This window comes from Neophocaena asiaeorientalis, unplaced genomic scaffold (assembly GCF_003031525.2).
Source record: "Neophocaena asiaeorientalis asiaeorientalis breed wild unplaced genomic scaffold, Neophocaena_asiaeorientalis_V1.1 scaffold363, whole genome shotgun sequence".
Taxonomy (NCBI): domain Eukaryota; kingdom Metazoa; phylum Chordata; class Mammalia; order Artiodactyla; family Phocoenidae; genus Neophocaena; species Neophocaena asiaeorientalis.
This window is the reverse complement of record NW_020172006.1, coordinates 561,342-587,259: the sequence shown is the minus strand read 5'-3', so window position 1 is coordinate 587,259 and position 25,918 is coordinate 561,342. Positions and strand designations below refer to the sequence as shown.

The following is a 25,918-nucleotide window of genomic DNA, read 5'->3' as shown; positions in this document are numbered from 1 at the left end:
TACTGATGTTAATTACTTTTGAGCTCCTGATGAAGGTATTGTCTGCCAGGTTTCTATACTGTAAAGTTGCTCTTTTCCCTTTGTGTGGAGGGAAGGTTCATCAAACTTTACATTTATTTGAACAAAAAAGTATTGATAACTTATAAACAGCTGAAGTGCTCAGGTCCTGTGATCTGGTATCATGGGGGTGGGAGAGGTGAGTATCTCTATTTTCATATTTCTCTAATAGAAGAAAAGAAAAGCAATGTTTCTGTAACTTCTTAGAATTCAATATGACAATCTCCAATAATTAATAAATATGAATTTTGTTGTTGATGTGGAATTATTTTAGAACTTTGTTTTTGTGAATTTCAGTGAAAATAAAACAGATATCTGAGGAAAAAATGAGACAGCCTCAGATTTAAAAAATAAAATTAGCTTCCCTATTTTCAGTAAAATAGAGACTGGGAGCAGGGAAATCTTTTCATCTCAGTCCATCATGGCAGCAGAAGATCAGGGCTTGTTAATGTTGATGTTGTACAACCTATCTTCAATGTTGGGAACTGACATCTATAGTCTGAGGACACCTATGGACTGATTCTCTGATCATCCTAGAGGATATGAAAGGGATTAGGAGATAGCACGAGCACAGTCACTGCAATCTGTCTGAGAAACACTGGTTCTGCATATATGCCTTTTTTAAAAAAATAAATAAATGATAGAAATCAAAAAAGAAAAGAAAAAAAACCCACAATGTTTCTGAATGGAAAGAACTCTGAAATTGGAATCGGGTTGAGTACTAGGTGCAGTTCTGCCACTGTATAAATCCGCTAAGACTGACATTACAAAATACCATAGACAGGGTAGTGTAAACAACTGATGTCTATTTTCTTACAATTCTGGAAACTGAAAGTCCAAGACTGTGGTGCCAGACTTAGTTTCTGGTGAGATCTCTCTTCCTGGCTTGTAGACGGTGGCCTTCTCAATCTGTCCTCACGTGGCTTTCCTCTGTGTTCTCACAGAAAGAGAGAGATCTTTGGCGTCTTCTGCTCTTCCTAAAAGGACAGCAGTCCTATCAGATTAGAGGTCCAGCCTTTTGACCTCATTTAACCTTCACTACCTCCGTAAAGGTCCTATCTCCAAATATAGTCACACTGTGGGTTAGGGCGTCAACATATGAATTTGTGGGGAGGGAACACAATTTGGTCTATAACAGCCACTAAGGAATGACTACTGCTTTGTGCTTCCATTTTCTCCATCAGGGGTCCCAGCTGGAGCCTATGCTATATCTCCTTAGGATTCAAGCATTGCTGGAGGACTGGTGGAGCAGGACTTCAGGACTCTATTTATATATAGCTCCTATAGTACCTTAGGAAAGAAGCCATGCTAAGAGAGAGCTGAGTCCCCAAGCCTGGTTCAAGGATGTGAGCCACTGTCGGAAAGGAGAAGAAATGGTGAAAGCATCATGGTCTCTGTCATTTAGATCAGCCTCCAGCTCAGCCTCCATGGATTCATGCTTCTGTCATAAGGTAAAAGGGCTGCAATTGAAAAAAAAAATTCAAACTAAAGGGAAACACCCATTCAGTGGAATACTATTCACTGAGAAGAAGTGTCCATTGACACTTTTGTGTCATCTGTCAAAATGTCCATTGACAGATGAATGGATAAGCAAAATGTGGTATAAACATACAATGGAATATTATTCAGCCTTAAAAAGGGAGGGACTTCTGACATATACTACAAGTTGGATGAACCTTGAGGACGTTATGTTAAGTGGAATACGTTAGTCACAAAAAGACAAATACTGTAAGATTCTACTTATATGAGGGACCTAGAGTAGTCAAATTCATAGAGACAGAAAGCAGAATGGTGGTTGCCAAGGACTGGGGAAGGAGGAATGGGGAGTTATTATTTAATGGGCATAGAGTTTTAGTTTTGCAAGATAATAAGAGTTCTGGAGATGGATGATGAATTGCACAACGATATGAATATATTTAATACCACTAAGTGTACTTAAAAATAGTTAAGATGGTAAATTTTATGTTATGTGTATTTTACTACAATTAAAACAAATAAATTTTTTAAAGAAATAAGCTATCAAGCTAAGCAAAAACATGGATGAATCTTGAATGTATATTGCTAAATGAAAGAATCAGGTCTGAAAGGCTACAAACTATATGATTCTATTAATAGAACATTCTACATAAGGCAAAACTATAGAGCCATAAAATACATTAGCAGAGATCAGTAGGGATTCACTGGGGAGGAGGATTGAATAGGTAAAGCACAGAGGATATTTTACAGTGGTGAAACCATTTTGTATAATACCGTAATGATGGATATATGATACCATGCATATACCCATAGAACCTTAATATATGCAAAATTTTTAAATAATTTAGGAGATTGGAGGATCCCAAGATGGAATAAAGGATGGGACAAAATAATCTAACTATATTATCAATCTATGAAACATGAGACTTCCCTGGTGGCGCAGTGGTTAAGAATCCACCTGCCAATGCAGGGGACATGGGTTTGAGCCTTGGTCCAGGAAGATCCCACAAGCTGCGGAGCAGCTAAGCCCATGCGCCACAACTACTGAGCCTGAGCTCTAGAGCTCATGAGCCACAACTGCTGAGCCCACGCACCACAACAAGTGAAGCCCGTGTACCTAGAGCCCATGCTCCGCAACAAGAGAAGCCACTGCAATAAGAAGCTCACGCACCACAACGAAGAGTAGCCCCTGCTCGCCACAACTAGAGAAAGCTCACACACAGCAACAAAGACCCAACGCAGCCAAAAATAAATCAATAAATTTATTTAAAATAAGTCATTCAATCAATCTATGAAACAGTCTCACTGACAGGGGTGGGAGAAAAGGTACTGACCCAAGTAACTTTGGAAATGAGTGGAGTCTAAACTTAAATGCCGAGGGGACTATGCATCAGCACTGTACTCTAGTGGAAACGTTATGTACCCCCATGGGGCACAAGTTAATAAATCTGAATGCAGCACCTGTATACACTGGAGCTGCAGAACCAAGTGAATGGATGGCAGATTGTGGGAGCCAGGTTTCCCACTGTTGGAGCGGGAGTTTACAGATAATCCAGGGGAAGAGGCTAGAAAGCTCCGTATGGTAATGAATTACAGTTGGAGATATCAGTATGAACTCGTGTAGCTTCATATAGATACAGATGTTACATACAGAAATATTTATAGTTATGTGTGTATATATATATGGGTTAGCACACACACATACATTTCCTTACGTTGTCTGCTGGGAGGGCCTAGAAGGAAGAATACCCCAATAGCAATGAGTGCACCTACTGGCCAGATCTTGGTTTCTAATACCATTCTCCCATAAAAGGAACCAGGGCTCCTTGGAGAAATGGCAGATTCAAGGACTGGGGCAGGGAATATACAGGAGCATCTGTAATGCCAGAACACCTCTTAGTGCCAGAAAGTAAAAGTTCTAAAAAAAAAGATGGAGCTATGTCAAAGGGACATGGTAGCCAACTGAAAGAGCTGACCAAAGTAACCATTTAAGCAATACAATAAATAAAGTAGTATTGGATTATACCCAAAGTATACATTAATTATCCACAAAGCCATACTGTTATACATAAATAATTGAATAAATAAATAAATGGAAGGGAATATAAAAATCTCCAGTGTAGAAGAATTCCAAATAATTTATGTAGATACTCTGCCTTCAAGGAGCCTGGGCATAGCTCCTCACTGGTTAAGTGTGGGTTGTGCATATTGACTTCCTTTCAAAGAGACTAGCCTGGAAGAGGGGGAGAGGGGAAGACTGAAAAGAGTAACTTTGCAGTGGAGAAACCTGACAAACACTACCTCAGCCAGATGATCAAGGTTAACCTCAACAGTGATGTCATGTTGATAGTATGTACCGTTGATACGAGGTAATGAGAATGGCACTCTACTTCTGTGGCTTCCTTCCCAAAACATATAACCCCAATCTAATCATGAGAAAAACATAAGACAAATTCCAGTTGAGGGATATTCTGCAAAATACTTGACCAGTGTTCCTCAAAACTGTCAAGGTCGTAAAAAAGAAGGGGAGTCTGAGAAACTGTCATAGCCAAGAGGAGCCTAAGGAGATATGATGACTAAATGTAATGTATTTTGGAAGGGATCCTGGGACAGCTAAAGGACATCAGGTAAAAATTAATGAAATATGAGTAAAATATGGATTTAGCTAATAATAACATTAATATTGGTTCATTAATTATGACAAATGTTCCATATTAATGTAAGATGTTAATAATAGAGAAAATTGGGTATAGGGTATACAGGAACTCTCTGTACTGTATTTGTAATTTTTCTGTAACTTTTTTTGTTTTTTAAAGTCTGTGTTTTAAGTAAAAAGTTTATTAAAAATAATAATATACACACAAAATAGAAGTTGCTCTTAATTTTTTTAAGTGGTATTGGAACACCAGGAAGTTTCAGCAGAGCTTGGAGTTGGCGCTGGTGGTTTTGGCAATGTTAAGAGAAGGTGAAGTCCTCAGCAACGGTTTAGAAAGAAAAGGCCTCAAGTAGGACCTTAATAGCCTTGGGGCAGGCACATGTGGGCAGGTACCAGAGGTCCATCGGCCCTTTGAGCCTCAATAGAAACAGTGGAGTTTCTGCAGAGAGCAAGAGCTAGAGCAAGTTGGGAAAAAAATGGTGAAGACAGGAGCTCTGCAGGTGACCTTGGGGCTTCACAGAACAATTTGAGCGAAAATAAGGAAGTTTGGCTTTCCTGCAGAATGAATGGAAGCAGAGCCAAAGAACCACTGTTTTGTAGCTGTTGTTGCAGCCCTTTATTTACTGTGAAGGATGCTGTTGCCTGAAAAACAGGGGGTCTACAAAATAAGGGTACTTATTGCTATCTATAAATCTCTTTAAAAGCTGTTCAATATAAAATGCAAAATATAAAAATCTATAAAATACACACACACACAGTAAATGCAACTTAATGACCTGAGTCAAACTGTATTTTTTTATATAAAGCTTAAAAACTAACATAATACACAGATACCAGAAATTCCTTTTATTATACTTAATCTATTAGAAATATAAACCTCAACCAACTGGTTTTTCAACTTCCTTTTGTCTCTAATGATGGGACGGGTGGTTTGAACATATGCCTAAATTTCTAGTATTGGATTTAACTGGACAAGCCTGATCCTTGCCAGGATTATAAACTCTTTGAATTCTGGTTATGGGAGCTACCTCTTTCTGAATTTCACTCCACCTAACTTCCCATTCACTGTTCCCTTTCTGAGGTTCAACTAGCTATTTCATCTTCAATCAACTTCTCTTACAGTGTGCATTGTGACTGGCTCTTCCCTGTTAAAAGTGAGATTTGTGTTTTTCAGTAGGATTAATTCTTCCCTTATCTGTAGATGGTGAATAATCTAACTGGATCTATCAAGACACCCCCTACCCCAGAACAAGTCTTGCTCAATGAAGATTATGGACAGAATGACTAATTAATAGGCTCTTACCACCATGGAGTCTTCATTCATTCAATAAGTATTTATTGAGAATCAGTTAGGTGCCAGCCAGTCTGCTAGCAATGAGTAGATACTATCCCATTACTCTTGGTGTTTGGCTATTGAGAAAGAGGATAATACTACAGAATGATTAAATATTATGCATAGTAAGTTAGGGGAATATTGTGCTGTCATTTCTAAGACTATGATTTTTAATCTTTTTCTTTTTGAGGGAGTCATAGACCCCTTGAATCGTGTCAGTCTTGCCCCAGAAAACAAATACATCCCCAAAACTTAGCAATAATTTCAAGTTGTTCATGGATCCTTTGAAGCCCTTTCATGAATTCTGGGTTTAGAATTCCCACCCTAAATGATAAATGCCAAGATAAATTCATATCTTGGAATGTCTGAAGAAGCAGACATTCCAAGATATATGGAGGGGAAGGTAGACTAAGTGCTTAGGAGTGGCAGCAGCAAGAATGAAAAGTGAGTTTCTATAGCTTTATCTTACATGTGTTATCATCAGCTAACATATGTAATAATTAATGTTTCCAGGAATAATCCACTAGTGAGGACCCAATGCCCCACAAAGTGAACCTTGGCCTCCCACAGAAGAACGCTTTAAAGGAGCTACCAACTCATTTACCTTTGCTCTAGTGCAGTACCCATATTATGGGTGGTAAGAGGTACTATAAAACTAAGTAGGGTAAAGGGGATGGAAACTGGGGTTTTGTGTGTTTGTGCTATTTTATATAGTTATACAGAATGTCAAGGAAGTTGTCTCTGATAAGGTGATATTTGAGCAAGAATTTATAGAAGTGGGGGATTAAACCATGTGAATATCCAGGACAGCCTTTCAGCCAAATGGAGCAGCAAATGGAAGGAGGCCAGTGAGCAGAGCAGAGTGAGTAATGAGAGAGGGAGTGTGGCCTGAGTGAGGTCAGGAGGGAGTTGAGATGTGTGTGTCAGGTCTCCCAGGGTTGGATTGAAAGAGTCAGAGGTAAGGGACAAGCAGAATCTGAGGGTACCAGACTCAGGATCATAAAATGCTGTTAGTAATGGGAAAACTGCTCAGTGAAATCCAGTGGGGGATGTTTTGGGATGATTAGCTGGATAATATAGAGAGGCTTACCGAGCCAGACCTTACCCTAGTAATGGTTAACTGATGGACACTGTTCTGTGTGTGTGAGGGGGTGGGGATAGGGTGGAGTCAGAAACAGAAAGAACAATGGAGAAAATACTTAGGAAAGTGAATAGAAAACAGAAGACTAGGATATCTTAAGTGGGAAGAGCTTAGAAATCAAGGAAAGGAAGAAGGATTAAGAAAGAGGGGGAGGGAGTAAGGAACTAATATTTGTCACATGGCCACAATTTGCCAGGATCTTTACATTTATATTTTAATTTTGTTTTAAAGCAGTACTACAAGATGAGTGTTATTGTCCCCATCTTGCAGATAAGAAAATTTCAAGCCCAGAAAAGTTGAGTAACTTGATAAAGGTGATACGCTACTAGTAAATAGTAGGAGAGGATAACTTTATTATTTTGTCTTCAGTTCTTATTATTTTCTTATGTTGCTCTGTTGATTCATTCCTAATATTATATTTGGAGAAACAAAATGATGTTACAGGTAGGAAGACAGCAGAAGGATGGCAAAGTGGCCGGCATGGTTAGAATTTTGTCCTGGGCAATCAATCCTCAGTGTTGGACTGCACACCTGGCCTTATAAAAAAGGCCACAAGGTGTCAGCGTTTTACTCGTTGGTTTGGGGGCCTCTCCTGCTCCTGTGGCCAACTGTATCAGTATAAAAATATTGAATAAAAAGTAATATATCACTTATAGATGATATTTAGAAACTGACCTATCTTAACCAGAAATACTTGTCGAGAAATAGTCTAAAAGTTCCTAAGTTCCCAGAAATACATCCATCGATAGGCATTGGGATCTTGACATTTGCCTCCAAGTGAGCAGGATAAAAGAAACCATTTCCAATGATGTGTGGGGTTATGCGACATGGTAGAATGTAGTGGTCAAGTTTCCACTGGGACGTCAGAGAGATCTGTGTTAAAATGCTATCTCCCACCTTTAGCTACACGGTATTGTGCAATTTCTTCATCTAAATTCCCTACCTCTTAAGTTCATTGTGAATATTAAATACCACATAAAGAGCTCTTGGTAAAGTGCCTGACTTTAATAGTAGCCATTAAATAAATGGTAGCCAATAAATAGTAGCCATTATATAATATCTAGCTAGCTAGCTATCTACCTACCTATTGCAGAACTAGCATTACCCTAATACAATCATAGCTAATAGCTATAATACATTTATCTATGATAGCACATAATTTTTAAAAATATTTTTTCTTCTAGTTTTATTGGGATATAATTGACATATAGCACTGTATAAGTTTAAGGTGTACAGCATAATGATTTGACTTCCATACATCATGAAATGATTGCCACAATAAATTTAGTGAGTATCCATCATCTCATAGGAATACAAAATAAAAGAAAAAAAAGTTTTTTTCCCTTATGATGAGAATGCTACCGAGCCAAACTCGGGTCTGCTCACCCATGTGCAGTAAAGCCAATCTCCAATCTGTTGACACCGGGTTGTGGTGAAGGAAAGTGCAGCTTTATTGTAAAGGTGCCAATACAAGGAGAACAGGTGGCTTGAGCTCAAAAAACCCCAAACTCGGGCTTCCCTGGTGGCGCAGTGGTTGGGAGTCCGCCTGCCAATGCGGGGGACGCGGGTTCGTGCCGGTCTGGGAGGATCCCACGTGCAGCGGAGCGGCTGGGCCCGTGGGCCGTGGTCTCTGGGCCTGCGCGTCTGGAGCCCGTGCTCCGCAGGGGGAGAGGCCACAGCAGTGAGAGGACCGCATACCGCAAACAAAACAAAACAAAACAAAAAACCCCCCCAAACTCCCTGAAGGGTTTCAGCGAAGCATTTTTAAGGGCAAGATGAGGGAAGGGTGTCCTAGAGTATGTGATCAGCTCCTGCACAATTCTGATTGGGTGATGGTGAGGTAACAGGGTGGTGGCACAGGGGTTAACATTATCAATCCTTAGGCCTGAGGACTATGTGCTCATGGTCATCAAGTAGTTAACACCTTCCATTTGGTGGGGGGTTTTCACATCTGTGAAACAACTCAGGAAACATGCATCAGATACTGTTATCTAGGTACTTCGGAGAGGAGCTAAAGCAGAGGATATGGGGGAGGGCTCGGCCCCCAGCAAGGCTCCATAGGGTCCTGCTTGGTTACAACAAGTCTTAGGATTTACTCTCTTAACAACTTTCATACATAATATACAGCAGTGTTCGTTATATTAATCGTGTTGTACATTACATATCTAGTAATTATCTATAACTGGAAGCTTGTACCTTTTGACCACTTTCATCTAGTTCCCCCTCCTCACATCCCCACCTCTGGTAACCACAAATCTGATCTCTTTTTCTAAGAGTTGGTTTGTTTGCTTTTGAAGTGTAATTGACCTACACCGCTATGTTAGTTCCTGGCACACATGTAGTGATTTGCTATTTCTATACATTACAAAATGATCACCACAATAAGTGTAGTTACAATCTCTCACCACACAAAGATATCACCTAATTATCAATCATATTCCCCACACTGTACATTTCATCCCTGTGACTCATTCTTTTTGTAACTGGAAGTTTGTACCTCTTAATCTCCTTCACGTCTTTCACACATCTCCCCACCTCCCTCCCCTCTGGCAACTGCCTGTTTCTTTGTATCTATGAGTCTGTTTCTGTTTTGTTATGTTTGTTCATTTGTTTTGGTTTTTAGATTCCACATACAAATAAAATCATACAGTATTTGCCTTTGTCTGACTTATTTCACTTAGCATAATACCCTCTAGATCCATCCAAGTTGTCCCATATGGTAAGATTGCTCTTTTTAATGGCTGAGTAGTATCCCATTGTATATATATTCCACATCTTCTTTATTCATCCATCCATCCATCATCAGGCACTCAGTTTGCTTTCATACTTGGCTTTTGTAAATAGTGCAGCAATGAACATACGAGTACATATATCTTTTCAAATTAGTGTTTTCATATTCTTTGGATAAATACCCAGAAATGGGATTGCTGGATTTTATCATAGTTCTATTTTCAATTTTTTGAGGAACCTCCATACTGTTTTGCATAGTGGGTACACCAGTTTACATTCCCACCAGCAGTGCACAGGGTTCCCTTTTCTTCACATCCTCACTAGCACTTATTTGTTGTCTCTTTGATAACAGATATTGCCATTCTGACAGGTGTGAGGTGATATTTCATTGTGTGTGTTTTCTTTCTTTTTAATTATTTTTGGCTGTATTGGGTCTTAGTTGTAGCACTTAGGATCTTTGTTGAGGCATGAGGGATCTTTTCACTGTGGTGCGCAGGCTCTTCTTTGCAGCACGCAGGCTTCTCTCTAATTGTGGAGCACAGGCTCCTGGGTGCATGGGCTCTGTAGTTTGCAGCAGGCGGGCTCTCTAGTTGAGGCTTGCGAGCTCAGTAGTTGTGGCGCTTGGGCTTAGTTGCCCTGCAGCATGTGGGATCTTCGTTCCCTGACCAGGGATTGAACCCGTGTCCCCTGCATTGTAAGGCGGATTCTTTACCACTGGACCACCAGGGAAGTCCCTCACTGTGGTTTTGATTTGTATTTCCCTGATGATTTGTGATGTTGAGTATCGTTTTACCTGTTGGCCATTTGTATGTCTTCTTTGGTAATATGTCTGTTCAGGTCCTCTACCCATTTTTAAAATCAGGTTTTTTTTTTTTTGTTACGTGGGCCTCTCACTGTTGTGGCCTCTCCTGTTGCAGAGCACAGGCTCCGGACGCGCAGGCTCAGCAGCCATGGCTCACGGGCCCAGCCGCTCCGCGGCATGTGGGATCTTCCCGGGCCAGGGCTCTCAACCACTGCGCCACCAGGGAAGCCCAGGTTTTTGTTTTTTTTTAATGTTGAGTTATATGAGTTATTTGTGTATTTTGGATATTAACCACTTATCAGATGTATCATTTGCAAATATCTTCTTCTATTCAGTAGTCTGCCTTTGGTTTTACTGATAGTTTCCTTTGCTGTGAAAAGATTTTAATGTAGTCCTATTTATTAATTTTTTCTCTTATTTCCCTTCCATGAGGAGACATACCTAAAAAAATATTTCTAAGATCAATATCAAAGATCGTGCTGCCTGTTTTCTTCTAGGAGTTTTATGGCTTCAGCTCTTACATTTTCGGTTTCTAATCCATTTTGAGTTTATTTTCGTATATGGTGTGAGAAAGTAGCACAATTTGATTCTTTTGCAGATAGCTGTTTTCTGAATACCATTTATTGAAGAGGCTGTCTTTTCCCCATTGTATATTCTTGCCTCCTTTGTTGTAGATCAATTGCCTATATAAGTGTGGGTTTACTTCTGGGCTCTCTCTTCTGTTCCATTGATCTAGGTGTTTTTGTGCCAGTACCATACTGTTTTGATTACTGTAGCTTTGTAGTATAGTTTGAAATCAGGACGTGTGACACCTCCAGCTTTGTTCTTTTTTCTCAAGATTGTTTTAGCTATTCATAGTCTTTTTTGTTTCCATACAAATTTTAGAACTATTTGTTCTAGTTCTGTGAAAAATGTTATTGGTATTTTGATATGGATTGCATTGAATCTGTGGATTGTTTGGGGGAGTATGGCAATTTTAACAATATTAATTCTTCCAATCTGTGAGCACAGTATATCTTTCCATTTGCTTGTTGTCTTCAATTTCTTTTTATTTTCTTCCTGTTTTATTGAGATATAATGGACTTACATCACTGTATAAGTTTAAGGTGTATGGCATAATGATATGATTTACATACATCATGAAATGATTACTACAGTGAGTTTAGTGAACATCCATCATCTCATATAGATACAAAATAAAAGAAAAAGAGAAAAATATTTTTTCTTTGTGATGAGAACTCTTAGGATTTACTCTCTTAACAACTTTCATACATAACATACAGCAGTGTTAATTATATTTATCATGTTGCACATTACATCCCTGGTACATATTTATCTTATAACTGGAAGTTTGGTCCTTTTGACTACCTTCATCCAAGTCCTCTCTCCCCAACCCCCACTTCTGGTTACCACAAATCTAATCTCTTTTTCTATAAGTTTGTTTGCTTTTGAAGTATAATTGAACTACAACACTATGTTAGTTCCTGGCATACAATATAGTGATTCAATATTTCTATCAATTTAATTAATTAATTAATTTCTTTATTTACTTACTTACCTATTGCCTGCGTTGGGTCTTCATTGCTGTGTGCAGGCTTTCTTTAGTTGCAGCGAACGAGGGCTACTCTTCGTTGCAGTGAGCGACCTTATTATTGCAGTGGCTTCTCTTGTTGTGGGGCAGGGGTTCTAGGCACGTGGGCTTCAGTAGTTGCAGCACATGGGCTCTAGGGCATGCGGGCTTCAGTAGTTGTGGCTCACGGGCTCTAGAGCACAGACTCAGTAGTTGAGGTGCACAGGCTTAGTTGCCCTGTGACATGTGGGATCTTCGCGGACCAGGGATTGAAACCGTGTCCCCTGCATTGGCAGGCAGATTCTTAACCACTGCACCACGAGGGAACTCCCTCTCTCCATTTTAAAACAATCACCAAGGAGTCTAGTTATGATCTGTCACCATTCAAAGATATTACATAATTATTGACTATATTCCCTAGGCTTTACATTTCATACCTCTGACTAATTTATTTTGTAACTGGAAGCTGTACCTCTTAATCTCTCTCACCTATTTCTCTCCTCTCCCTCCCCTCTCCCCTCTGGCAACCACCTGTTTGTCCTCTGTATCTATTAGTATGTTTCTGTTTTGTTCTGTTTGTTTAGTTTTTTAGATTCCACATATAAGTGAAATCATAGAGTATTTGTCTTTCTTTTTTGAAAATTTTTTTAAAAATTATTTTTGGCTGCATTGGGTCTTCATTGCTGCACGTAGGCTTTCTCTAGTTGCAGCGAGCGGGGGCTACTCTTTGTTGTGGTGCGTGGGCTTCTCATTGCGGTCGCTTCTCATTGCGGAACATGGGCTCTAGGCGCGCGGGCTTCAGTAGTTGCAGCACGCAGGCTCAGTAGCTGTGGCTTGCGGGCTCTAGAGGGCAGGCTTAGTAGTTGTGGCACATGGGCTTAGCTGCTCTGCGTCATGTCAGATCTTCCTGGACCAGGGATTGAACCCATGTTCACTGCATTGGCAGGCAGATTCTTAACCACTGCACCACAAGGGAAGTCCAATATTTGTCTTTCTCTGACTTATTTCACTTAGCCTCTAGGTCCATCCATGTTGTCACAGATGGTAAGATTTCATTCTTTTTTATGGCTGAGTAATATTCCACTGTATCTTTATCCGTTCATCTACTGATGGGCACTTAGGTTTGCTTCCATATCTTGGCTATTGTAAATAATGCTGCAGTGAATATATGGGAGCATATATCTTTTCAGATTAGTGTTTTCATTTTCTTCAGATATACACCCAGAAGTGGAATTGCTGGATAATATGGTACTTCTATTTTTAATTTTTTGAGGAACCTCCATAATGTTTCCCATAGAGGCTGTACCAAGTTACATTCCCATCAACAGTGCACAAGTGTTCCCTTTTTTCCACATCCTCACCAACACTTATTATTTGTTGTCTTTTTGATAACAGATATTGCCATTCTGACAGGTGTGGTTTTGATTTGTAATTCCCTGATGATTTGTGATGTTTTAATGTGCCTGTTGGCCATCCTCATGTCTTCTTTGGAAAAATTCCTATTCAAGTTCTCTGCCCATTTTTTAAGCAGGTTGTTTGTTTCTTAGATATTGAGTTGTGTGAGTTGTTTGCATATTTTGGATATTAACCCCTTATCAGATAAATCATTTGCAAATATCTTCTCCCATTCAGTAGGCTGCTTTTTGTTTTGTTTATAGTTTCCTTTGTTGCGCAAAAGCTTTTCAGTTTGATGTATTCACATTTGTTTATTTTTTGTTTCCCTTACCTAAAGAGACATATCCAAAACGATATTACTAAGACTGATGTCACAGAGCATACCTCCTATGTTTTCTTCTAGAAGTTTTATGGTTTCAGGTCTTACATTTATGTCTTTAATCCATTTTGAATTATTTTTGTGCATGGGGTGAGAAAGTAGGGACTGCATCAAATTTAAAAACTTCTTTAAGGTAAAGGGAACAATATCAAGAGTGAAAAGGCAATCTATGGAATGTGAAAATATTTGCAAGCCATTTATCTGATAAGGGATTAATATCCCAAATGCACAAGAAACTCCTACAACTTGGTAGCAGAAAAACAAATAACCTGATTGAAAAATGGGACAAGACTTTAAAAATATATTTCTCCAAAGAAGATATATATATGGCCACCAGGTATATGAAAAGCTGCTCAGCATCACTAACCATCAGGGAAATGCAAGTCAAAACCACAATGAGATACCACCTCACACCTGTTAAGATGGCTATTGAAAACCAAACAAACAAAAGATTACGGGACTTCCCTGGCCGTCCAGTGGTTGAGACTCTGCACTTCCAATGCAGGGGATGTGGGTTTGATCCCTGGTTGGGGAACTAAGATTCCATATGCCACATGGTATGGCCAAAAACTTAAAAAAAGAAAACAAAAACCCAAAAGATTAGTGTTCGTGAGGATGTGGAGAAACCAAGACCCTTGTACACTGTTGCTGGGAATTTAAATGATTCAGCTACTATGGAAAATAGTTTGGAGATTCCTCAAAAAATTAAAAATAAAACTACCATATTATCCGGCAATTCCACTTCTGGATATGTATCCAGAAGAATTAAAATCAAGGTGTTGAGGAGATGTTAGCCCTCTCATATTCGTTGAAGCATTATTCACAGTAGCTAAGATATGAAAACAACCCAAATGTTCATCAGCAGGTGAATGGACAATGAAAATGCGGCGTATACATAGAATGGAGTATTATTCAGCGTTAAAAAAGATGGAAAGCCTACCATTTATGACAACATGGATGAACCTGGAGGACATTATTCTAAGTGAAATAAACCAGCGTTATAAGGACAAATACGGTATGATTCCCCCTTATATGAGGTATCTAGAATAGTCAAACTCATAGAAGCAGTGAATAGAATGGTGGTTGCCAGGGGCTGGGAGAAGGGGAAAATTAGGAGTTGTTCAATGAGTAGAAGTTTCAGTTATGCTAGATGAATAAATTCTAGTGACCTATTGTGCAAGGTAGTACCCACAGTTAACAGCACAGTGTCGCGCATTTAAAAATGTTAAGAGGGTAGATCTCGTGTTAAGCATTCTTACCACACACACACAAAATAATGTGACACAAGGAAACTTTTGGAGGTCATGGACATGTTTATTACCTTTATTGTGGTGGTGATATCATGGTGTGTGCCTATGTCCAAACTCATCAAATTGAATACATTAAATATGTACTTTTTTTGGCATATCAATTATACTTCAATAAAGCTGTTGTTTTTTCTTTTTTTAAAGTCTGCTGTCTGGAGTCCCAGCCCCAGAAGTTCTGACTTAGCTGGTCTGGGGTACAGCATGGTCATTGGAATTTTTATAAGCATTCTAGATGATTCTAATATGTAACTAGGGAGATAAATACTTCTCTAGACTAATATCTCACTTTACAGATGGGAAAGAGAGGCTCAGAGAAAGTGAGAGTGACTTGTCTGGTGAAATGAGATCAAGAACTCAAACTGAGGTCTCCTGACTCCTAGTCCTGGGTTCTGTCTAGCACATAATGTGCCTCAGGCTCACTTCTTATGCTTCTACACAAACACTCTGTCCCAGTCAAATTGTCTCATGTTATACTCCCTGAACATACCAGGTCCATCCCTGTGTCAACTCCACAGCAGTACAAGCTGCCATTGGAGTGCTTATTATGTGCCCAAACTGAGCAAACCAAATTACATGTGTTACCTCTAATCCATACATCCAGCTTTCAGGGAAAGCATGAGTATCCCCATTGTTAGAGGAGGAACCTGATGTCAGAAACTCTAAGAGACTAGTTGCAATACTGGCTAATGAGGAGAAGCAAGAATTTTTTTTTAAAGATTTTTTGATGTGGACCATTTTTAAAGTCTTTATGGAATTTGTTACATAATTGCTTCTGTTTTATGTTTGGTTTTTTGGCTGTGAGGTATGTGGGATCTTAGCTCCACGACCAGGGGTCGAACCTGCACCCCCTACATTAGAAGGCGAAGTCGTAACCACTGGACCACCAGGGAAGTCCTGGAGAAGCAAGAATTTAACAAAGTTCAGTTGGACTCCAAAGCCCAGGCTCTTGAGCTACACTCACTGCCATCTGTTCCCATCCTGCCTTACCTTCCTGAGTTATTTCTCCATTAGAACCAGCTCTAGTTTCAAACCCTCCCTGAAAGCCCTTCCACCCCATCTTTTTATTTACTCAATTTTCATGGCACTGATCACCCACATTAGCTGTTTGGGTGAGTCCACCTCACGTGGTAACTTATTTTGTCATGTATATGACCTGTTTCCTTCTCCTTGAGGCTGGGAAGGACAAGGACCTTCCTCTGACTATGTTTCTGTCCTGGTCCTGTAGCTGTGTCAAGATATGGTGCTATTGCAAGATCATAATACTTAGTTTTTTCTGAGACTCCTCCCCTAGGAATATCTGAAGATGGGGAGAGCCTATAGGCCCAAATGGCGTTGAAAATTTGAACTAAGAAGGAATAGAGCTTTCCTCGGGCTCAGATTTGTAATAATATTTATAAGTAAGCCTCTAGGTGTCAGTAGAAAGCCTAGTTTTGATAGAGTGTCTCAAATGAAATCAAAATCTCAGGCTAGAAGGACTTTTTCTCATCTCAGTCATCAACCTAAAGCTAGAATTCCCTCTCCAACATAACAACAACCATAGCAACATTCCTTCCAGACCAGGGTCTGGTGATGAGGAACCCACTGTTTCTGAGGCAGCCTCTTCAATGTTTGGACAGCTTTGTTAGAATGCTTTTCTTGATTTTGTGAAACTCTGCCTCCTTCTAGCTTTCACTACAAGGCAACTAAGTGAAAACAACACATGCACTGCATCTGGGCCTGGGCATGTGAGAGGCCTGGTATGGCTGAGTCAGGCCTTCGACACAAGATTCATTACTCAAGGATGTTGGTGGGATCAGTGGGAGCCCCACTGCTCTGGGCTATCCTGCCCATCAGCCCCTCCCTTATGACCTAAGCATTGTTGACCCTCAGAACACCAGGGAAGGAAGGAAGGAAGCAACACACCTCTGGCAGACTGCTGTCCTCTCAGACCCAGGGATGAAGAGGGTGACTCTTTACAGCAGAGTCCAAAGACCTGGAGAGTATGTGTCTTGCTCAGAGAAGCCTCCTTTTCACTTCTGTTCTTCCCAAGGGCTCCTGTCCAATAGCCAGATTGTTGCTTAGCCAAGCCCAATTTTTCTGCTCAAAAAATTAATAGGGGGCTTCCCTGGTGGCGCAGTGGTTGAGAGTCCGCCTGCCGATGCAGGGGACGTGGGTTCGTGCCCCGGTCCGGGAAGATCCCACATGCCGCGGAGTGGCTGGGCCCGTGAGCCATGGCCGCTGAGCCTGTGCGTCCGGAGCCTGTGCTCCGCAGCGGGAGAGGCCACAGCAGTGAGAGGCCCGCGTGCCGCAAAAAAAAAAAAAAAAAAAAAAAAAAAATTAATAAGGACTGCCACTGTGTTTTCTGGTCCCAATTGTATTCTTTAGTAATATATAGAACAAACACAGTATCTCTTCCTCTAGGAATCTCAAGATGGAAATTAAGCCAACCATCCCTCCATCCATCCATTTATCCAACTATCCAACCACTAAGCATGTCTTTACTGGGAGCCTACCATGTGCCAGGCACTGAGTTTCCTAGTAAGCAGACAATAAGTGGCAAATGGTATTACTGTATTAATGACCTGATGATTAACTTAGTCAAAGGTAGATCCACTTTTTTTTTTTTGCATTGTTAATATTTTTTAATTTTTTTTTTTTTAACATCATTATTGGAGTATAATTTCTTTACAATGGTGTGGTAGTTTCTGCTTTATAACAAAGTGAATCAGTTATACATATACATATGTTCCCATATCTCTTCCCTCTTGCATCTCCCTCCCTCCCACCCTCCCTATCCCACCCCTCCAGGCGGTCACAAAGCACCGAGCTGATCCCCCTGTGCTATGCGGCTGCTTCGCGCTAGCTATCTACCTTACGTTTGGTAGTGTATATATGTCCATGACTCTCTCTCTCTTTGTCACAGCTTACCCTTCCCCCTCCCCATATCCTCAAGTCCATTCTCTAGTAGGTCTGTGTCTTTATTCCTGTCTTACCCCTAGGTTCTTCATGACATTTTATTTCTTAAATTCCATATATATGTGTTAGCATATGGTATTTGTTTTTCTCTTTCTGACTTACTTCACTCTGTATGACAGACTCTAGGTCTATCCACTTCATTACAAATAGCTCAATTTTGTTTATTGTTTATGGCTGAGTAATATTCCATTGTATATATGTGCCACATCTTCTTTATCCATTCATCTGATGATGGACACTTAGGTTGTTTGCATCTCCGGGGTATTGTAAATAGAGCCGCAATGAACATTTTGGTACATGACTCTTTTTGAATTATGGTTTTCTCAGGGTATATGCCCAGTAGTGGGATTGCTGGGTCATATGGTAGTTCTATTTGTTAGATCCACTTTTATATGGCGGATTTCTGGGAAGGGAATGGAGAGATAAGGGAATGAGCACATACTGAACATTGACTGCCTACCAGGCAAGGTGTTAGGTGCTTGCTTTACTTGCCATATATCGTTTAAGTCTTACCACCATCTCATGATGTGTGTTATCTACATCTCCATTTTAAAAAGGAAGAAGCTAAGACTTAGAGAGCCTAAATAAGTTGACCAAGGACACATAACCAGTAAGCAGTGGAGCTGGACTCTGGCTACAGACCTCCCCATCATGCTGTGGTCATCACATGAAAATCCCTAGGACAGCTGAAGGGACGTCATGGTCTCTTTATGTACTGTGTCTGGAATGAATACTGCTTTAAATTACGCTTCTTTTCAAGCTTTCTAACCAAAACCCCTCATTTTCTCTGTTGTATTTTTACTTTCATTTTATTTTATTTTTGGCTGCACTGCATGGCTTGCGGGATCTTAGTTCCCCGGCCAGGGATAGAACCCACACCCTTGGCAGTGAAAACACGAAGTCCTAAACACTGGCCTGCCAGGGAATTCCCTCTGCTGTATTCTAAATTTTAAGTTCATAGGGTGATTTCTTTGTTGTTATTTTCTATAGAAGTCAAATTTCCTGTCAATGCTTTTCCATCATAAATTTGGACACATGACAAATCATATGAAAGTCAATAGCAGTAATTTGGGTATTCATCAGTTTGTTTTTCCTCTAGAATTAGTTCTGTACTATATTTACTTTAATTGATAATTTGCTATGATAATATCAAAGACAATTTTCAAGAAAATAAAGTAGGGGGGACCTTCAATATAGCGGAGGAGTAAGACGTGGAGATCACCTTCCTCTCCACAAATACGTCAAAAATACATCTACACGTGGAACAACTCGTACAGAACACCTACTGAACGCTGGCAGAAGACCTCAGACTTTGCAAAAGAAGGCAGAGCACCGCCTAAACGAGCTCCAGAGATGGGCACAAGTGCAGCTATCGGCTTGGACCACAGAGATGGGCATGAAATGCTAACGCTGCTGCTGCAGCCACCAAGAATCCTGTGTGCAAACACAGGTCACTATCCACACCCCCCTGGGAGCCTGTGCAGCCTGCCACTGCCAGGGTTCCGTGATCCAGAGACAAGTTCCTTGGGAGAACACACGGTGCGCCTCAGGCTGTTGCAATGCCACGCTGGCCTCTGCTGCTGCAGGCTCACCCTGCATTCCAATTATAACTTCTGTACCCCTCCCTCCCCCAGGCCTGAATGAGCAAGAGCCCCCTAATCAGCTACTGCTTTAACCCCGTCCTGTCTGGGTGGGAACAGATGCCTGAGGGCAACCAACACACAGAGGTGGGACCTAAACCAAAGCTGAACCCCAGGAGCTGTGCGAACATAGAAGAGAAAGGGAAATTTCTCCCAGCAGCCTCGGGAGCAGCGGATTAAATCCCCACAATCAATTTGATGTACCCTGAATCTGTGGAATACCTGAATAGAAAACAAATCATCCCAAAATTGAGGTGGTGGACTTTGGGAGCAGCTGTAGACTTGGGGTTTGCTGTCTGCAACTGACATGTTTCTGATTTTTATGTTTATCTTAGTATAGTTTTTAGCACTTCTTATCATTGGTGGATTTCTTTATTGGTTTCATTGCTCTTTTTTCTTTTATTATATGTTTTTGTGCTTATTATTAAAAAAGTTTTTTTTCTTTCTTTTTTCTCAATTTTCTTCTGAGCTGTATGGCTGAAAGGGTTTTGGTGCTCTAGCTTGGTGTCAGGCCTGAGCCTCTGAGGTGGGAGAGCCGAGCTCAGGACACTGGTCCACCAGAGACCTCCCAGCCCCACGTAATATCAATTGGCAAGAGCTCTCCCAGAGATCTCTGTCTTAACGCTAAGACCCAGCTCCACCCAATGGTCAGCAAGCTCCAGTGCTGGATAGCCCATGCCAAACAACTAGCAAGACAGGAACACACTCCACCCACTAGCAGAGAGGCTGCCTAAAATCATAATATGTTCACAGACACCCCAAAACACACCACCAGACATGGCTCTGCCCACCAGAAAGAAAATATCCAGCCCCACCCACCAGAACACAGGCACCAGTCCCCTCCAACAGAAGCCTACACAAGCCACTGAACAAACCTCACCCACTGGGGGCAGACACAAAAACAACGGGAACAATGAACTTGCAGCCTGTGAAAAGGAAAACCAAACACAGTAAGTTAAGCAAAATGAGAAGACAGAGAAACACACAGCAGATGAAGGAGCAAGGCAAAAACCCACCAAACCAAACAAATGAAGAGGAAATAGGCAGTCTACCTGAAAAAGAACTCAGAGTAATGATAGTAAAGATGATACAAAATCTTGGAAATAAATGGAGAAAATACAAGAAATGTTTAACAAGGACCTAGAAGAACTAAAGAGCAAACAAACAATGATGAACAACACAATAAATGAAATTAAAAATTCGCTGGAAGGAATCAATAGAATATCTGAGGCAGAAGAATAGATAACTGACCTGGAAGATAAGATAGTGGAAATAACTACCGCAGAGCAGAATAAAGAAAAAAGAATGAAAAGAATTGAGGACAGTCTCAGAGACTTCTGGGGCAACATTAAACGCACCAATGTTCGAATTATAGGGGTCCCAGAAGAAGAAGAGAAAAAGAAAGGGTCTGAGAAAATATTTGAAAAGATTATAGTTGAAAACTTCCCTAATATGGGAAAGCAAATAGTCAATCAAGTCCAGGAAGCACAGAGAGTCCCATACAGGATACATCCAAGGAGAAACATGCCAAGACACATATTAATCAAGATATCAAAAATTAAATGCAAAGAAAAAATATTAAAAGCAGCAAGGGAAAAGCAAAAAATAACATACAAGAGAATCCCTATAAGGTTAACAGCAGATCTTTCAGCAGAAAATCTGCAAGCCAGAAGGGAGTGGCATGATATATTTAAAGTGATGGAAGGGAAAAACCTACAACCAAGATTACTCTACTCAGCACGGATTGTATCAAGTATCTTTTCTGACCACAACGCTATGAGACTAGATATCAATTCCAGGAGAAAAAACTGTAAAAAATAGAAACACATGGAGGCTAAAGAATACACTACTAAATAACCAAGTGATCACTGAAGAAATCAAAGAGGAATTCAAAAAATACCTAGAAACAGGGCTTCCCTGGTTACACAGTGGTTGAGAGTCCGCCTGCCGATGCAGGGGACATGGGTTCGTGCCCTGGTCCGGGAGAATCCCATGTGCTGCGGAGCTGCTGGGCCCATGAGCCATGGCTGCTGGGCCTGCGCGTCTGGAGCCTGTGCTCCGCAACGTAGCACAGGCTCCAGACGTGCAGGCCCAGCAGCCATGGCTCACAGGCCTAGCTGCTCCGCAGCATGTGGGATCTTCCTGGACCAGGGCACTAACCCATGTCCCCTGCATTGACAGGCAGACTCTCAACCACTGTGCCACCAGGCAAGCCCTAAAAGCTGGTTCTTTGAGAAGGCAAACAAAATTGATAAACCATTAGCCAGACTCATCCAAAAAAACAGGGAGAAAACTCAAATCAACCAAATTAGAAATGAAAAAGAAGTAGCAACTGACACTGCAGAAATACAAAGGATCATGAAAGATTACTACAAGCAACTATATGCCAATAAAATGGACAACCTGGAAGAAATGGACAAATTCTTAGAAAAACACAACCTTCCAAGACTGAACCAGGAACCAGGAAGAAATAGAATATATAAACAGACCAATTACAAGCACTGAAATTGAAAATTTTCCAACAAACAAAAGCCCAGGACCAGATGGCTTCACAGGCGAATTCCATGAAACATTTAGAGAAGAACTAACAACCATCCTTCTCAAACTCTTCCAAAATATAGCAGAAGGAGGAACACTCCTAAACTCATTCTACAAGGCCACCATCACCCTGATACCAAAACCAGACAAAGATGTCACAAAGAAAGAAAACTACAGGCCAATATCACTGATGAACAGAGATGCAAAAATCCTCAACAAAATACGAGCAAACAGAATCCAACAGCACATGAAAAGGATCATAAACCATGATCAAGTGGCGTTTATCCCAGGAATGCAAGGATTCTTCAACATATGCAAATCAATCAATGTGATACACCATATTAACAAATTAAAGGATAAAACCCATATGATTATCTCAATAGATGCTGAAAAACTTTTGATGAAATTCAACACCCATTTATGATAAAAACTCTCCAGAAAGTAGGCACAGAGGGAACCTACCTCAACATAATTAAGGCCATATATGACAAACCCACAGCCAACAACGTTCTCAATGGTGAAAAACTGAAACCATTTCCTCTAAGATCAGGAACAAGACATGGTGCCCACTCTCACCATTATTATTCAACATAGTTTTGGAAGTTTTAGCCACAGCAATCAGAGAAGAAAAAGAAATTAAAGGAATCCAAATCAGAAGAGAAGTAAAACTGTCACTGTTTGCAGATGACATGATACTATACATAGAGAATCCTAAAGATGCTACCAGAAAACTACTAGAGCTAATCAGTGAATTTGGTAAAGTAGCAGTGTACAAAATTAATGCACGGAAATCTCTTGCATTCCTATACTAATGATGAACAATCTGAAAGAGAAATTAAGGAAACACAACCCAATCCAAAAATGGGCAGAAGACCTAAATAGACATTTCTCCAAAGAAGATGTACAGATTGCCAACAAATACATGAAAGGATGCTCAGCATCACTAATCATTAGAGAAATGCAAATCAAAACTACAATGAGATATCACCTCACACCGGTCAGAATGGCCATCATCGAAAAATCTACAGACAATAAATGCTGGAGAGGGTGTGGAGAGAAGGGAACCCTCTTGCACTGTTGGTGGGAATGTAAATTGATACAGCCACTATGGAGAACAGTATGGAGCTTCCTTAAAAAACTAAAAATAGAACTACCATAGGACCCAGCAATCCCACTACTGGACATATACTGTGAGAAAACCATAATTCACAAAGAGTCATGTACCACAATGTTCATTGCAGCACTATTTACAATATCCAGGATATGGAAGCAACCTAAGTGTCCATCTGCATCTTTATTCCTGTCCTGCCCCTAGGTTTGTCAGAACCATTGTTTTTTTTTACATTCTATATATATGTGTTAGCATACAGTATTTGTTTTTGTCTTTCTGACTTACTTCACTCTGTATGACAGACTCTAGGTCCATCCACCTCACTACAAATAACTCAATTTCGTTTCTTTTAATGGCCGAGTAATATTCCATTGTATGTATGTGCCACATGTTCTTTATCCATTCATCTGTCAATGGACACTTAGGACATGCATTGGTTGACTAGCCTCTTCTTCACTTTTACCTTCCTAAATTTGTATCTATCCCCCCCAAAATAATCAGCACTTTAATCTTTTTATAAAAAATAAATTTATTTATTTATTTATTTTTGGCTGCATTGGTTGACTAGCTTCTTCTTCACTTTTACCTTCCTAAATTTGTATCTACCCCCCCAGAAATAATCAGCACTTTAATATTTTTTTAAATAAGTTTATTTAGATATTTATTTTTGGCTGCATTGAGTCTTTGTTGCTGTGCACAGGCTTTCTCTCGTTGTGTTGAGTATGGGCTTTTCTTCATTGCGGTGTGCGGGCTTCTCATTGAGGTGATGTCTCATGTTGCAGAGCAAGGGCTCTAGGCACGTGGGCTTCAGTAGTTGTGGCACATGGGCTCAGTAGTTGTGGCTCGTAGGCTCTAGAGTGCAGGCTCAGTAGTTGCGGCACATGGGCTTAGTTGTTCTGCAGTATGTGGGAGAAAAAAATCATATGATCATTTTAACAGAATGCCAAAATATTTTGATAAATATCACCATATATTTTTGATTTAAGCAAATCTTAATTAATATGTTAATGAATATTGATCTCAAACCAACAGCCAGTATTCTATTTAGCAGTTAAACATTAGAATCATTTTCATTAAAGTTAATAATTTGAGTGTCATTACTATTATTTAAAATTTTCCTAGAAGTGCTAATCAATGCAATAATGAGAAAAAGAAGTGAAGGAGGTATAAATATCTGACAGGAAGAGACAAAATTATCATTATTTAAAGATTATAAGGTTGCTTAAAAAACTATTAGAACTAATGGGAGAGTTCAGAAAGATTGGCAATTATGACAGAAATAGTTAAAAATTAATAGTTTCCTTATGTATCAACAACCGTTAGTTAAAATAATGAAAAAAAAAGAGTCCATATCATGGCAATCAAAAATAAAATCAGGGCTTCCCTTGTGGCACAGTGGTTGAGAGTGCACCTGCCGATGCAGGGGATGTGGGTTCATGCTCCAGTCCGGGAGGATCCCACATGCCGCGGAGCGGCTGGGCCCGTGAGCCATGGCCGCTGAGCCTGTGCGTCCGGAGCCTGTGCTCCGCAACGGGAGAGGCCACGGCAGTGAGAGGCCCGCGTACCGAAAAAAAATAAATAAATAAAAGTAATAAAATAAAATCAAAGTACCCAGTAATAAACTTAAAGATAAATGTACCAATCTCAAAACTTTGCCATGGAATGTAAAAGGAGATTTGAATAAAGAGAGAGACATTCTACATTACTGTACTGGAAGATTTAATATTATAAAGATATTAATTTTCTTCAGGCAAAGCCTATAAATTTAACAAAACCACAACAAAAACACCTGGAAGTTTTTTAGAATGTGAAATAAATCTATTTTTTAGTTTATTTAGAAAAATCAACAAATGAAGAAAGCAAGCACATCTTTAGGAAAAATAGTAGCGAAAAGGTCTTTTCCTATCAGATATTAAAATAAGTCAGCAAGATAGAGTAATTAAAAGATTACTGTTCTACGTAAAAAAATATCTCAGAAATATATCCAAGTACCTATTAGAATTTAGTATATAATAAAGCTAGTGCCTCATTCATTGTGGGGGGAGTGTTAAGATGACAGTCTAGGGGACTTCCCTGGCAGTCCAGTGATTAAGACTCCATCTTCCAGTGCAGGGGGCAGGGGTTCGATCCCTGGTCAGGGAACTATGATCCCACATGCCACAGTGCAGCCAAAAGTTAAAAAAAAAAAAAAAAATAGCTTTCTAACTGTTAAAATAAACCCAAACTCACACAGTACACTAAGATAAATTCCAGAAGGATTAAAACTTTTAACGTTAGTAGAAGAAAATACACAAGAATATTTACAAAATTTGGAGTAAGGAATGATTTTCTACACATGAAACTAAAAGCAGAAAGTATAAAGGATGATAGAGATGATTATATAAGGTATAAAACTTTTATATAGCAAGATTTACCACAAACCAAATTAAAAGACAAATGACATTGGAGGAAAGTATCCTTAACCAAAGGTTTGTATCCTTAGTGTTCAAAGACCTTCTTCAAATCAATAAAAGAAAAATGAAGATACACAACTGACCAGGAAAGGTATTTGACATAAGAAAAATCCTCAAATGCTCAATAAACATAAAAAGTTCAACTTCACTATCAGTCAAGAAGTGCAAATTTAAACCATAAAGAAAAAAATAAGGATAAATATATCCATAATTAAGAGGAGTTTGGAGATTCAGGCCCTTTCAAACATTACTGGATATATAAACTTTTTTTATTTTTATTTTTTATTTTTATTTTTTTTGGATATATAAACTTATACAGTTCTTCTAGAGGGTATAAAAGCCATAAAACAGAATTTACTCTTTAGTTTAGGAATG

The 25,918-nt window shown here is 39.8% G+C and overlaps 1 long non-coding RNA gene across 3 annotated transcripts in view; it reads left to right on the top strand.

Moving 5' to 3' along the window:
* Positions 1–25,918, top strand: part of LOC112402437 (uncharacterized) — a 91,020-nt gene that overhangs the window by 7,939 nt on the left and 57,163 nt on the right. For all 3 annotated transcript variants that reach the window (XR_003003705.1, XR_003003703.1, XR_003003704.1), the window contains exon 2: positions 1,242–1,508. This is a non-coding gene — a long non-coding RNA (uncharacterized LOC112402437). The remainder of the gene's footprint in view (positions 1–1,241; positions 1,509–25,918) is intronic.